At 43.7% G+C, this 13834-nt stretch overlaps 1 long non-coding RNA gene across 1 annotated transcript in view; it reads right to left on the reverse strand.

The window, feature by feature from the left end:
- LOC137778627 (uncharacterized) overlaps positions 1-13204 on the reverse strand; it is a 53467-nt gene extending 40263 nt beyond the window's left edge. Inside the window, exons 1-2 of the long non-coding RNA XR_011076951.1 lie at positions 13056-13204; positions 11035-11081 (exon numbers count right to left, since the gene is read on the reverse strand). This is a non-coding gene — a long non-coding RNA (uncharacterized lncRNA). The remainder of the gene's footprint in view (positions 1-11034; positions 11082-13055) is intronic.
- Between the last annotated feature and the right edge of the window lie 630 nt (positions 13205-13834).

Below are 13834 nucleotides of genomic sequence, written 5' to 3' on the forward strand. Positions count from 1 at the left end.
TATGAAGAAACAGGCTTCATCAAAAATGGAGTGCAGTTGTTTCCTGAGTCTGGTGGACAAGACTGCATGGGAGGGTCAGAGAGAGGCTTTGGTGCTTTATATCATCTCCCCAGTGTTGTTCTCGCAAATACAAACCAGTTCATGGCCGGGGGAGGTCCCTCTGGCAGCTGTCCTGCTCCAGTCCACCCAAAGGCAAAGCTTCGTATAAAGGGGTGGATTGCTAGGCTGAGGATGTCCCCATCCGCCTTAGGGTTTATAGGCGACATCCGAAACTGGTATAAAGAGGAGGACAGAGCCATGCCATTTAGTGGATCCATCAGACAAATTCAACAATATCTGTTAAAAATGATCTAAGTGCATCTCCTTCCAAAAGTCTACAAGGAGACATTGCTGAGAAAAAGAAATACGAAGGACTCTTACATATAAGAAAAGTGCTGACTTTCTCACGAAGGAGAAATGTCACTTAAAACTACAATGAGGGGCTTCCCTGGTGGCGCAGTGGTTGAGAGTCTGCCTGCTAATGCAGGGGACACGGGTTCGAGCCCTGGTCTGGGAAGATCCCACATGCCGCGGAGCAACTGGGCCCGTGAGCCACAATTACTGAGCCTGCGCGTCTGGAGCCTGTGCTCCGCAACAAGAGAGGCCGCGATAACGTGAGGCCCGCGCACCGCGATGAAGAGTGGACCCCACTTGCCGCCAACTAGAGAAAGCCCTCGCACAGAAACGAAGACCCAACACAGCCTTAAAAATAAATAAATAAATAAATAAAAATTAAAAAAAAAAAAAAACTACAATGAGATGCCATTTTCACTTTATCAGGGTGGCAAGAATTATAAAGTTTGATCATACATTGCATGAGGGAAAAAGCTCTTTCATATATTATTGATGGAAGAATAAATTGGTATAATCTCTATGATGAGAAATTTGTCAATATCTATCAAAATTACAAAAGCCCATAGCCTTTACCCAGTAAATTTGCTTCTAGAAATTTACTCTATAGATATAGCTGCATAGGAGAAAAATGTTGTATGTACATGGTTATTCATTGCAGCATTGTTAATAAAGACAAAAGAATGGAAGGGACATGCATTTATATCAAAAGGGGTCTATTTAAATAATTTATGGTGTATCTATACAGTGCACTATTATATAGCAGGGGAAAAAATTAAGTTTAATTTTATGTACTGATATGGAAGCTTTTCAGTATATATTACAGTGGTGGGGAAAAAAAGGAAACTGCAGAAGAAAATCTACATTATGATACCAGTATGTAAAAACGTATGTGTGTATTTATGCAAATACAGAGGAAAAGGTCTGGTTACCAGGAGTGTGACGGTATTTCTTGAAGGCAAGTTATTCAAATGAATATGATTATGACACGGGTGTTCCCTCTGGGTATTGATGTTAGAAAATTGCCCTTGGTAAATATTCCTACAGTCACAGACATTTTTGAAGCTGGAAGAGTTCTTAGAAATTATCAAGCCCAACCCTCTTACTCTACAGATGAGTGAACTGAGGCCCAGGTTGTTGACTGCAAAGGCTGGATAGGAACCCAGGTCTTTCCCAACACGAAAAAGGCACCCACCAAAAAGGTTCCAGTCTTCATTTAAAACTTACCTTTATTACAACTGCTACATTTTCTTGGAAGCCTTCCCACCTGCTCCAACCCCACCTCAGCCCCAAGGAAACACTTCCCTGTGCTAAACAGAGGTGAGAGAAGGAAGTTGATCTCACAAAGGGGAAGGCTGCTTGGGAAATCAAGTGTGGTCTTTCTAATAGCAGAGGGTGATGCAACATCAGTTTAATTCCTATTCATTTGTGGTGCTTATTAGAGTGTCTGAAAATATAAGCTGAGTAATTGGAGCGTTAGAATTGATTAATTGAAGTAGGCTTTTGGTGTAAATACACCTGGAGAGATTTTTCCAGGTGGGATTCTCTACTAAAGATTTGGAGAAATTCAGACCTCTGAACATGGAAATAAGAATGGTGTGGTGGTTTTAAAACATGGCTGCAAATTTTTTTATGTTCCTGCCACAAGGGTTGGGGTCCGTGTTCCCTCCCCTTGAATCCGCGTGAGCTCACGACTGCCTCAACTTATAAAGTATGGCAGAAGGGCTGCCATGTGACTTCCAAGACCAGGTCATCCAAAGCCATGCATCTTCCACCTGGCAGCTTCTACTTGCTCTTGGAGCCATGAGTCACTGTGAAAGAAGTCTGACCACCCTGAGGCCGCCATGTTGAAAGGAAACCCAAGCCGCTGGGAAAGACCACTTACAGGTACCCCAGTTGACAGTCCCAGCCAAGCCCAAATGGTAGACCTGCGAGTGAAGAAGCCTTCAGATGATTCCAGGTCCCACCCATTCATCACCAGCTCTTCAAACCTTCCCAACTGAGGGCCCAGGCAAGGTAGCCCCAATATTTCCTGCCCAAAGTCCTGACCCTCAGAATCTGTCAATGTAATACAATAGTTGTTTTAAGCCACTAAATTTGGGGTGGTTTGTTATCGATATAGATATAGCAACAGGTAACCAGAGCAGATAGATGCCATGACAGTAAAACTGCCCAGTTCCTGTGGCCCTAAGAAACAAGCTGCTCCAGGCACTAGTTTTGACTCCCATGCGGAGATGATTTCTTACCTCCTTAACTGAGCCACACCTTACTTTGCTTGTACCTTTACTTTAGGAACAATAACCCACTGCTGTTCCTATTAGCCTGTCTGTTTCCACCTTGAGACTAGGAGATCCTCAGTCACAGAGCTCTCTCTTCTTCATCTTTAGTAACCCAGTACAGCGCCTGGACCCCAACAGGGGCTCATGACCTGTTCGTTGGATGGATTTCTGCCTTCACCCAGCAAGGACTCTCTTCTGTGGGGCCTTGAAGACAGGGCAAACTAGCCATCAGAGCTGAAAATAATGGTAGAGATTAGCTAACTCACCCCTTTCACTTTACCAGGCCCAGAGAGGAGGAGTGGCTGGCCCAGGGAAACACAGCTGGTTAGTGAACTATGCCCAGTGCCCCCTGCGCCCTTCCCCAAACCACCACGGAGGCGAGTCCTTGGAGGAGGCAGGGAGCAGGGTGGTTAAAGGCACGGGCTCCAGACGCACAGCCCTTGTCCAAGATCCTGGCTGGCCACCCTCGCTGCCATGTAGCGGTAGCTTCTCCAGAAGGAAGGAAAGCGACTGGACTTTTCACACCCAGCCAGCCCCACCCTCCACTGAAGAATAAATGGCTCTTCTCTGTTTCCAAGGTCTGAATCCTTCCTTTTAGATCTAAATTCCTGTTGGAGGAGGAAAGCAGTAGACTAAGCTTTTTTGCATTGAATGACTTTAAAGGTCAGGGTTTGGAGATATGGAGAGAGAACAATAATGAAAGGAGAAAAGGAATCTGAATCCACACGACTGGCCTTAGAGAGGCCAACAGACTAGGGCAGTTGTTCTCAGCAGGGGGCCTGTGCCCCCAGGGGTCATTTGACCAAGTCTCGAGACACTTTTGGTTGTCACAACCAGGGGCTGCAACTGGCACCTCGTAGGCAGAGACCAGGGATGCTGCCGAACACCCTACAATGCAGAGGACAGCCCCCCACAATAACGAAATATCCCGTCCAAAATGTCAATAGTGCCAAGGTTGGGAAGCCCTGGGCTAGCGGAAGGACAGCTGTGAGGGGCCCCCTTTGAGTCCCCAGGAGCAGAGGCCGGGGCCCGGGATGGCTCACAGGGAAGCCTACTCAAGCTGGCGGTGGGCCTTCACTCTGCCGGCGCTTCAAGACCTTCTCCACCAGTTGGCTGGTCCCCAAGTGAGGGTGTTCCCCAGCAATGCCCCCAGGGCACCAACAAGTTCCAGGAGACAGGAGTCGGGACAGAAGTGGGGACAGACCAGGACATATCAGTGCACTCTGAACTGGAACACGGGCCTCTCTATTACAGCGTCTGAGCAGAGTTCTCTGAGCAAGGTCTGTGGCGAGAGAGGTGGTAGAAGACAGTGTAACCGGCTGGGACTAAGCCCATGTCTCCAAAAGCATTAAAGCAGAAGTGACTCAGACCACCCGCTAATGACTGTGATTATTTGGCTGCCTATGAGACAGTTTAAGAGATGACTTGTGAATTTAATTTTTAACTAAGGCAGAAGCCCCTGGGGGCCTCTGGAGTTCAAGCATGAAAAAGGAAAATCTACTGCTGGAAGGAGAGGGCTCAGAGGGCCCCCCTCCAGCCTGGAGGAGGTATCTTCCTACCCGTCCGGTGGCCCAGCAGCCGGCAAGGGAGCCCAAGTATGAGGTCACTAATCCACACTGGGATCAGGGGTCAGGGCTGGACAACTCAACAAAACTGTGCACTTTGGTGTTCTAGAAATTTCTTTAGATAAAATAGTAAAAATAAGGAAAGCATCCAAGTTTTCTACCTCTTTCTTAAGTTCTAATCTTAAAAGTGAGCTACACTGCTCACTTCACTAACACCGAACCCAGCACTCGAATTCCTGGGATCTAGCCTCCTCTCCCCCACTGATGTCCAAGTGATCTTGAATTCTCAATTAATCTTGCTGAGTTTGGATTCTCTATGTGGGACTAATAGTGCCACCCTTGGTTATCTCGCAGGGCCATTTGCAGCCTCCATCCCAGGGGAGGTGAAAGCATTGTACAATAAGTACTCTCCGGCAGGTCCACCCCGCTCATCTGGTTCTCCCTGAGGGCTGGCAAAAGCACCCTTTTACTTCTCAAGGGCGCTAGGGCAAAAAAAAAAAAAAAAAAAAACATGTCCAACCTGAGACAAAGTCACAACCCTGGCCAAAAAAAGAAATGCAGACAACATTCTCCCTCAGGGTGAACTCCACTGAGATTCCATAGACGTGGGTTCAAGTCCTAAGTCCACCACAGACAGTTGTTTTTTTTTTTTTTTTTAACTTATTCTGGCAAAAAAATAACATTAAATTTACCATTTTAACCATTTTTAAGTGTCCAGTTGAATAGCGTTAATAAGTATAGTCATATTGTTGTGCAATAGATTGCTAGAACTTTCACATCTCTTTAAATTAAATTAAATTAATTTATTTACTTGGCTGCGTCGGGTCTTAGTGGTGGCACACGGGATCCTCATTGTGGCACGCAGGATCTTTTGTTGCAGCGTGCGGGCTCTTCACTGCGGCGCACAGGCTCTCTAGTTGTGCTGCGCGGGCTCAGTAGTTGCACCGTGCCGGCTTAGTTGCCCCGCAGCGTGTGGGATCTTAGTTCCCCAACCAGGGATCAAACCCACGTCCCCTGCATTGGAAGGCGGATTCTTAACCCCTGGACCACCAGGGAAGTCTCTAGAACTTTTACAACTTACAAAGCTGAAACTCTGTACCCACTAAACACTAATTCCTCCTTCCCCTGCTCTTGGCACCTCCCTCTCCATTTCCTGTTCCTATGAGTCTGACTACTTTAGATACTTCATGTGAGTGGAATCATATAGTCTTTGTCCTTTTGTGGTTGGCTTATTTCACTGAGCATAATGTCCTCCAGCTTAGTCCATGTTATAGCAAGTATCAGAATTTCCTTCTTTTTTTAAGGCTGAATATTCTTTTGCATGTATGTACCACGTTTTCTTTATCTATTCATTTACTGATGGAACATCTGAGTTGGTTCCACTTCTTTGCTATTGCCACTCTTGCTGCAATGAATATGGGTATGCAAATATCTCTTCAAGATCCTGTGCTTTTTTTCATTTTGGTGTTTTATTTATGTTAAGTTTGTTTTTCATGCTATGTTATTCGTTTTATTTTTTCCAGCTTTATTGAGGTGTAATTAACAAATAAAATTGTATATATTTAGGGTGTACATGATGATTTAATATACATATACATTGTGAAATGATAACCACCATCAAGTTAATTAACACATCCTTCACCTCACATAGTTGCCATTTTTTTGTGAACACTTAAGATCTACTCTCTTAGCAAATTTAAAGTACACAATACAGTATGATTAACTATAGTCACCATGCTGTACATTATTCATCTTCCAGCTGGAAGTTTGTACCCTTTGACCAACATTTCCTCATTTCCCCCACATCCAGTCCCTGGAAACCACCATCTCCTCTCTGGTTCTATGAGTTTGACTTTTTTAGATTCCAAGAAAATGTGCTAAATATATACAATGGAATAAAAAAGAAGGAAATCTTGCCATTTGTAACAACACGGATGAACTTGGAGGACATTATGTTACATGAAATAACCCAGACACCGAGAAGCAAATACAGTATGATTTTGCTTATACATGGAAGCTAAAAAAGTCAAGATCCTGCTTTGAATTTTGGGTAGTATGTATCCAGAAGTGGGATTGCTGGATCATGTGGTAATCCTTTTTTTAAATTTTTTGAGGCAACTCCATCCTGTTTTCTATAGTGGCTGCACTATTTTACATTCCCACCAACAGTGCACAAAGTTTCCAATTTCTCTGTGTCCTTGACCATACTTGTTATTTTCTCTTCTTTTGAAAGTGGCCATCCTATTGTGTGTGAGGTCGCTACAGACAGTTTTGAGAAATTCAGTGTCCCTCTCTGGGTCAGGACAAGGGAAACCAGCTGAATTGGTTTAGAAGATCTTTCATATTGCTCTCAGCTCTGAAAATCTCAGTTAACAAATCAGTCTTGGGGTGGGGATCAAATAACATCATAGACATGAAAAAATAATCTTTGTCAGTTGAGAAGGGCTATACAGCTCTCAAAGAGCAGATCATGTAAAAGCTAAGAGAGCAGACTCGACAGTCAGACTATCCTAGGTTCCATACTGAGATATGCTGACCACAAGCCTTGTGACATTGTCAGTTTCTCTACCAGTAAGATGCAGGTGATAATCCCCCCATACCGCCGGTCAGAGGGCTGCTGAGAAGACCAGACCAAATCACAGGAGACAACAGACTTGAGTAATCAGCAGGATGCTGTTCCTGGCTAAGAATGAGAACGGAAACTATTTGTTCCATTAACAAATGAGGCACATAGACTTGTACACTTTAAATGGGTTGATTATACAGCCTGGGACTTATATCTCAATAAACTATTTCTTAATGAGGAACATAGAGGCCCTCAAATAAGGTGCCGATGCTTACCATTAAGGTAGACACAGAATCACAGAAATGACACAAGCTTTGGGGTCAGACAAACCTGAACACATTTGAATCTCAACTCAGCCTCCTGGTTACTATGAGATTTTAACTCTCTCTGAACTTTGGTTTATTCAGCTGGAACACAAAGATTTTTAAAAAATTACTTTTCAAGCTTGTTCTGTCACATATAATGTTTCTACCTGCCACGTAACAGGTGCTCAATAAATGATAACTATTATTTCTGTGTTGCTATCCCTTCCTAAGAAACCTGGCCTTCCTGAAGGTACTAGTATAGCCCAAGGGCCTCCGAACACAGGAGGAAAAGGTGTGAAAAAAGGGGAGAAGACAGGGTTTTGTATTCACAAATACTCCTTTCCCAGAAACAAGCCATTTATCAAAGTACCAGCTTCTCGTTTACTGTCAAAACACAAAGGCTAATTACATTTGAAGAACAATGGCCTACAAGAGCAAAAGAGGCAGGGCCTCTTCAATTAATGGAGAGAGGAAGGGGGGGTCTCTAGCACACAATATTTTGGACATCGGATTGCAACGGTTTAATTAGCTATTGCTATGGACTTTGGATCATCTGTTGTTCTAGAAGCCATTAGTCATCTGTAGCTTTTAAGCATATCATTTAGATTCCCTCATTCAACAAATGCTTTCTGAACACCCGATACACGCCAAGCACTGGGCTCAACACTGAGGATACAGCACGGTCTAGTGGAAGATAGACGGCTTAGCCCACTAATGGGCGTCTCAAACTAATTCTAACAGAGCTCCAGTTTTATCCAACCCCATGCCCCTCCCTCATCATCCACCTTTCCAGAAAAGGCCTCTGCATCTTTCCAGTTGTTCATGTCAACAACCATGGAGTCATCCGTGAGTCTCTCTTTCTACGACACCTTACATCCATGATATCAACAAGTTCTGTTGGTTCTCTTGCCAAAAGCGCTCTTGATTCCATCCACTCCTCTGCCGACGCACGGCCATTACCGCCAGCCCGAGGCTCAGCAAAGGTCTCTCTTAAAAAAGTGGGATTTTTTTTTTTCTGTGTCTCTACCTGCTTCCCATTGCAGTCCACACAACATCCAGGGTGATCTTTTAAAATGGTGAATCATGTTATGCCATGGCTCTGCTTACAACACTTCACAGTCTGCCCAAGGCTCTTAGATGGGAATCCAGAATTCCTGAGCTGACCTATAGGTTTCCACAGGCTCTGTCCCCACCCACCCCTGTAACCTCAATCCAGACTGCACTCCGGATTGCTGACTAAGCTCTAGGCCCATCAAGCCCTTTCTTGCCTCTGAGTCTTTGCCCTGCTGTTCCCCTTGCTCTGTTCTTTCCGTCTATGCACAAGCCTAGTCCCTTCCCAACTTTCAGTTGAAATAGTACTTCCTCAAAGAGGTTTTTCCGGACCTTGCTGTCTAAGTGACTTCTTCCAGTTATTCTAGCTCATCACCTTATTTGTTTCTTGCACAGCATTCGCTCCGTGATAACCATCTTGCGCATTTGTTGGTTCACTGGACATCATTTTCCCACTAGTCAGCGGGTACCCTGATGGAAGGGGCTTTTTTCTATCTTGTTCACAGATAGACCTGTTTTGCCCAGTGGAAGGTAAGCAGATGTGACACACACCATATCCAGGCCGGAGCTACAAGGACACTCCTGTGGTTCGGTTCTGCCCCTCTGGAGCTTCCATCGCTCAGCATGAGAGCGGCACGCCCCTGACGTTGGTTGTTCCTCGAGAAGACATGTGGAACAGGGCCAGCCCAGCCCAGCCCAGGAGAGCCATGGGCCGCCTGCAGCTCTGAGGGAATATAAGCTAGAAACTTACACCTCTGGGACTGGGGGTTGTTTGTTGCTGCAGGAAAAGCTATCACATTTCCAAAGTCTCAATGACCTCCAGCAAGAGACTTACTCTCTCTGGTTCCTAATTTCCTCATTGGTGAAGTTGCACTAGATAATTCCATACTCCTTCCTACTTAAAAACTGTGAATGGACTTGAGGACACGGGGAGGGGGAAGGGTAAGCTGGGACGAAGTGACGGAGTGGCATGGACATAGATACACTACCAAATGTAAGATAGATAGCTAGTGGGAAGCAGCTGCATAGCACAGGGAGATCAGCTCTGTGCTTTGTGACCACCTAGAGGGGTGGGATAGGGAGGGTGGGAGGGAGACGCAAGAGGGAGGGGATATGGGGATATATGTATATGTATAGCTGATTCACTTTGTTATAAAGTAGAAACTAACACACCACTGTAAAGCAATTATACTCCAATAAAGATGTTAAAAAAAAAAAAAAGAATAAAGCTACTACAAACATTCAAAAAAAACAAACTGTGGGGTTTTTGGTTAAGATTTTTTCACTTCTCTAAATTATAGTATTGTTTGGGGGTTCAATCATTTTTTTCCCTTTCCAACTGTACAAGTTAATTAGGCAACTTCAACTTACAAAACGCCAGACAGGCAGTTAATGATGCCAAACTAGCTAGCACAAAACCAGAGTGCAAAGGCCTGTGATGGTTTAAGCTGCTGCAGCAGAACTTCTATTCTAAAGACCCTGAGATTTAAAAAAAAAAAATCTATAGAGCACAAACCTGCCACATTCAGCTGCCCCGGTTATTTATACGAGCATTTCCCAATTCAAATTGCATGCTCAAATCAAATTTCCCTAGTTTATGCCTTCTTCAGCAATTACTTAAAGGCAGTTTACCTCTCTCTGGAGGAACATAGCAGAAAGGCCTATAGACAAAATCTCGTTGACTCAGGGGGAGAGAAACGAACTCCAGACCTGGTGCCGCAGAAGTCACTTTGCCCACGTAAGTGAACACCGATGGGCCTCCGGGCTGTTTTTCAGCCTCGCTGATGAGAAAAAAATTCTCTAAGGAGGAGGGGGAGGCCCACGGAAACTGAAGGAGAAGGGTAAGCCTGGGGGGTGGGGAGGAAGGGACCACCTTCTCTTCACAGAGTTCCTTTTGTGCGGGTAAACAGGTTAACAGCTAAAGCTGTTCCCACTTCAATGTGATTGAGAGAAGTCAAAGCGGGACAGGGAGACCATGATCATTTCTGCACCTGAAAGTTTCTAGGTTCTTGAAAATTCACCCGAAACAAGGATGAGCCCTACCAAAAAACTATGCAATGGACAAAATTTATCTTCACTGTACCGTCAACTTGTCCTTAATTCACTTTTCACCATTTGGAAGGATTTTCTTGTCCTCCATCAAAGAAGCATCATTTGTTCATTCATTTACTCCACGGAGGGCTCTCATTGGTTAAGCCTGGGCCACGTGTCCTCAAGCCAATTAGTATGGCCCGGACAATGCAGTGTTCTGATTGGTCAGGTCACGCTTCCATTAATTTATTTTCCTAGTCACTAATTCTATCTTACATTTCCTCCTTCATTCAGTTGTTCAACTTGGTGGATCTTATCTTGGTTTGCCTGCCTGACACCTACCACCTTTGTTTTTAGTAACAGCACTCTGGATTTATTTAGGGGGCTAGTTTCCCACTGTTCCCATCATGTAGGGTAGGGCGTGAATGCTCTACTCACACTCTCTACTCCATTTCCTCTATGCTAGAGTTAGACACATGACACAGACCTGACCAGTCAGAATATTGCAACGTCTGGGCAGACGGCAATTGGTTTGAGGATGAACATGTGGCCCAGGTTCAAGCAATGAGAATCCTCCCTGGAACTTTTGCTGGAATTATCAGGAGAAATGAAGAGAAATTCTAATAACTTACTGTGAATAAATGAATCAAGACAGGAAGCATCTCACTTTGCTGTGTAGCAGAAACTAACACAACATTGTAAATCAACTATACTCCAATAAAAATTAATTTTAAAAAATCAAGACCATCAGCAGGCAGCATCAACATAGATAAAATATCTCTAATTACAAAAAATATAGTGAAGAGAAGAGTCAGAGCTGTGATGTTAATCTGGAATCTGCCACTTACCAGCTTGGAAGACCTTGGGCAAGTCACCTCCATAAACGTCTCCTTACCTGAAAAATGGAAATGACAATGAGTATTCTCCTGCCTAATAGTCTATGAATATGCCACACTCCCTCTCCCATCCAGGTGGCTGGAAGTAAAGAACTTGCAACGGTGGCGTTGCAAGATGGAAGCGTTCCAGACCCCTGAGTCACTGTTCAAGGAAAAAAGCCAAGGAGAGCCACCAGAACCACATCCAATTGTGATGGGAAAGAGGAACACATCCTTGTTGTATTAAACCAGAAATGTGGGGTTTATTTTACTGCAGCATGGCAGAGCCCAGCCTGACTAATATAATAATCATGGGCTCAGTTATTCACAGATATCTGGCAAGTCCATGATATGAAGCCATTTTGCCAAGATGTGACTTTGAATGATGTGTCCTGATGCAGTCATGGCAACAAAGGAAAGAGATGCTCTTTCTGCTGCCCAGCATCTACTTCCAGGCCATCTCAGTGGTTTGTGAGAAAGAGAATATTTGAAATTGGGACTGTTCCTATAGTCCACCCTAAGTGTGTGGGGATTATGAAATAACCTCAGTGTATCACCAGCAAAAGATAAGGAACAAGAATCCAACCACTGAAAGGGACAAGTCTGGACAAGCCGGTATGTAACTGACTTACTGAAAAGGAGGCAGGCAGAGGTGAGGCAAATTATGAATCTACAAGGTTCTTAATATCTTAATTGGTAATATCCTCTGCAGTGGAGGAAATACAGGCACAGTGATTGAAATCATGAGCTTTGGAATTAGTTTAATGTAACAAGGATTAAATGCAAAGAGTTAATGGAACAGTGTTTGAATTCCATTTCTGGCCCTTGACTAGTTGAGCAAGTTGCTTTATCTCTCAGCCTGAATTTTCTCATCTGAAATATGAAGATTTAAGAGAGTCCCTACCTCATAGTGTGTTGTAAGGATGAAATTAAATGATCCATATAAAGTGCTTAGTACACAGTAAGAGCTCAATAAATTATCATAATGATATTACTGGCATTGTAAAATAAAGAGTGGACAAAGAGGGATATCTGGAGGAGATGAAGGAATTAAAGGAGAAGGATGATGATTTGGTAGTTGAGGAGGGAGCCAAGGGCTACTAGCAATAAAAAGAAGGGGCAGAAAGGAAATGGCAGGTAGAAGATGACCCTTACACAAGAAGAGGCAGGAAGCCCTCTATGAGGAGGCAAGACTCTGTCTGAAATCCACAGAGAAGGAGAGGAAGTGGGGATGAGGACCTAGAGAGAATGTAACAGAGGGAAAAAAAAAGAAAATGAAAATGGGCTCTACGCCAGTGAGCCCCAGAAAGAGAAGAGAAATCCAAGAAGGGGTAAAGAATAGAGACAGAGATGAGGTGATGGGGAGAAGTAAAACACAGGACTTCAAGGGAGGAGAGCTAAGCATTCAAAGGAAGTCTTGAAAGATTAAATAAAAACACAAAAATGTAGGAGAAGCACAGCTTAAAGTAGAAATGGGTAATAGAAATATCTTATAAACACAGAACGGGAGAAATTACAATGGTTGCACAGGTCCCTAAATCCCAAAAATGCTCAGGTAGCCAAATATATTTTCATTAACCTCAGCACAAATTCATTTGGCAGCAAAACTGGACTTGAGCAGACATGAGGTTATTTATACCCTTTATCCCACATCCCATTTAGCATGAACATTCGTGTATTTCACTGCAGTCATGAGCTGATCATGAAGTGCTACCACAGGCCCCACTGGGGGCGGGACATTGTGGAATGCACGGTATATGCACCACATTATCTTTCTAGTTTCCAGAGCATTCTGAATTCCAAAACACATATGGCCTCAAGGGTTCCAGGTCAGGGTTTGTGGGCTTGTATTGGGAGACAGAGACTGCATATGAGAAACTTGTTTCTAACAATGAAGCTAATGAAAACTACCATTTCTTGGGTGTTTACAGCACCCTGAACACTGTCTATTCATTATCTCATTTAATCCCACAATATATCAGGTCCCATCTTACCCTGTATTTGTAGGCATGGCACAGGAGGCTTGCAGAAGTGAAGTAATTTGCCACCAGTTTATGCAGAGCTGGCAAAAGGCAGAATTTAGGATTGGAACCCAGCTGTGTCACTTCCGAGCTTGCACACTTAACCACTGGGCTGTGCTGCTTCTCTCATTAACTGTAGGGAAAGAATGGAATTAAGTGTTTCTTGGGCCTTCACCATAAGAACCATTCCCAGACATGATCTTGGGTAAGTTTTATAATAATTCAATAAAGTCATACCATCATTCCCCATCTAAGGAGCTAAGCAACTCGTTCAAAGTCTCACAGTTAACTGATCAGATACCGAATCCATTATTCTCTCCACTGATTGCAGCAATATGGAAAACAAGCTTGTGAGAGTCTTGTTCAACAGAACAGACAGAAGAAAGGTGGGGAACCGCTGCTTTAGAATAAATATTCTCCAGGATGATAGTGGTCGTGGTGACAGGGGATGGTTTGGGAGAAGGCTTTGTTCCCCCATAACATGCATCAGCACCCCTCGATATACACAACTGAAATTTTCTCATTCTTAAGTACTACAGAAATGTACCTCTAGTCCAAACCTCCTTTCCAACTCAACTCCTAAATCCGTCCTTTATAGAAATTCTGAAACTAAATAAGAGAAATACAAACACTAAAAAGTAGATTATAAAACTGGGAGAAAAATATCCCGGGAGGGTAAAATAGATAATCAAAATGAATGAATGAATAAGACAGATGATGGTAAAATAATGAAAATTCAGCAAGGAATTGAT

Source organism: Eschrichtius robustus, chromosome 16, assembly GCF_028021215.1.
Source record: "Eschrichtius robustus isolate mEscRob2 chromosome 16, mEscRob2.pri, whole genome shotgun sequence".
Lineage (NCBI taxonomy): Eukaryota > Metazoa > Chordata > Mammalia > Artiodactyla > Eschrichtiidae > Eschrichtius > Eschrichtius robustus.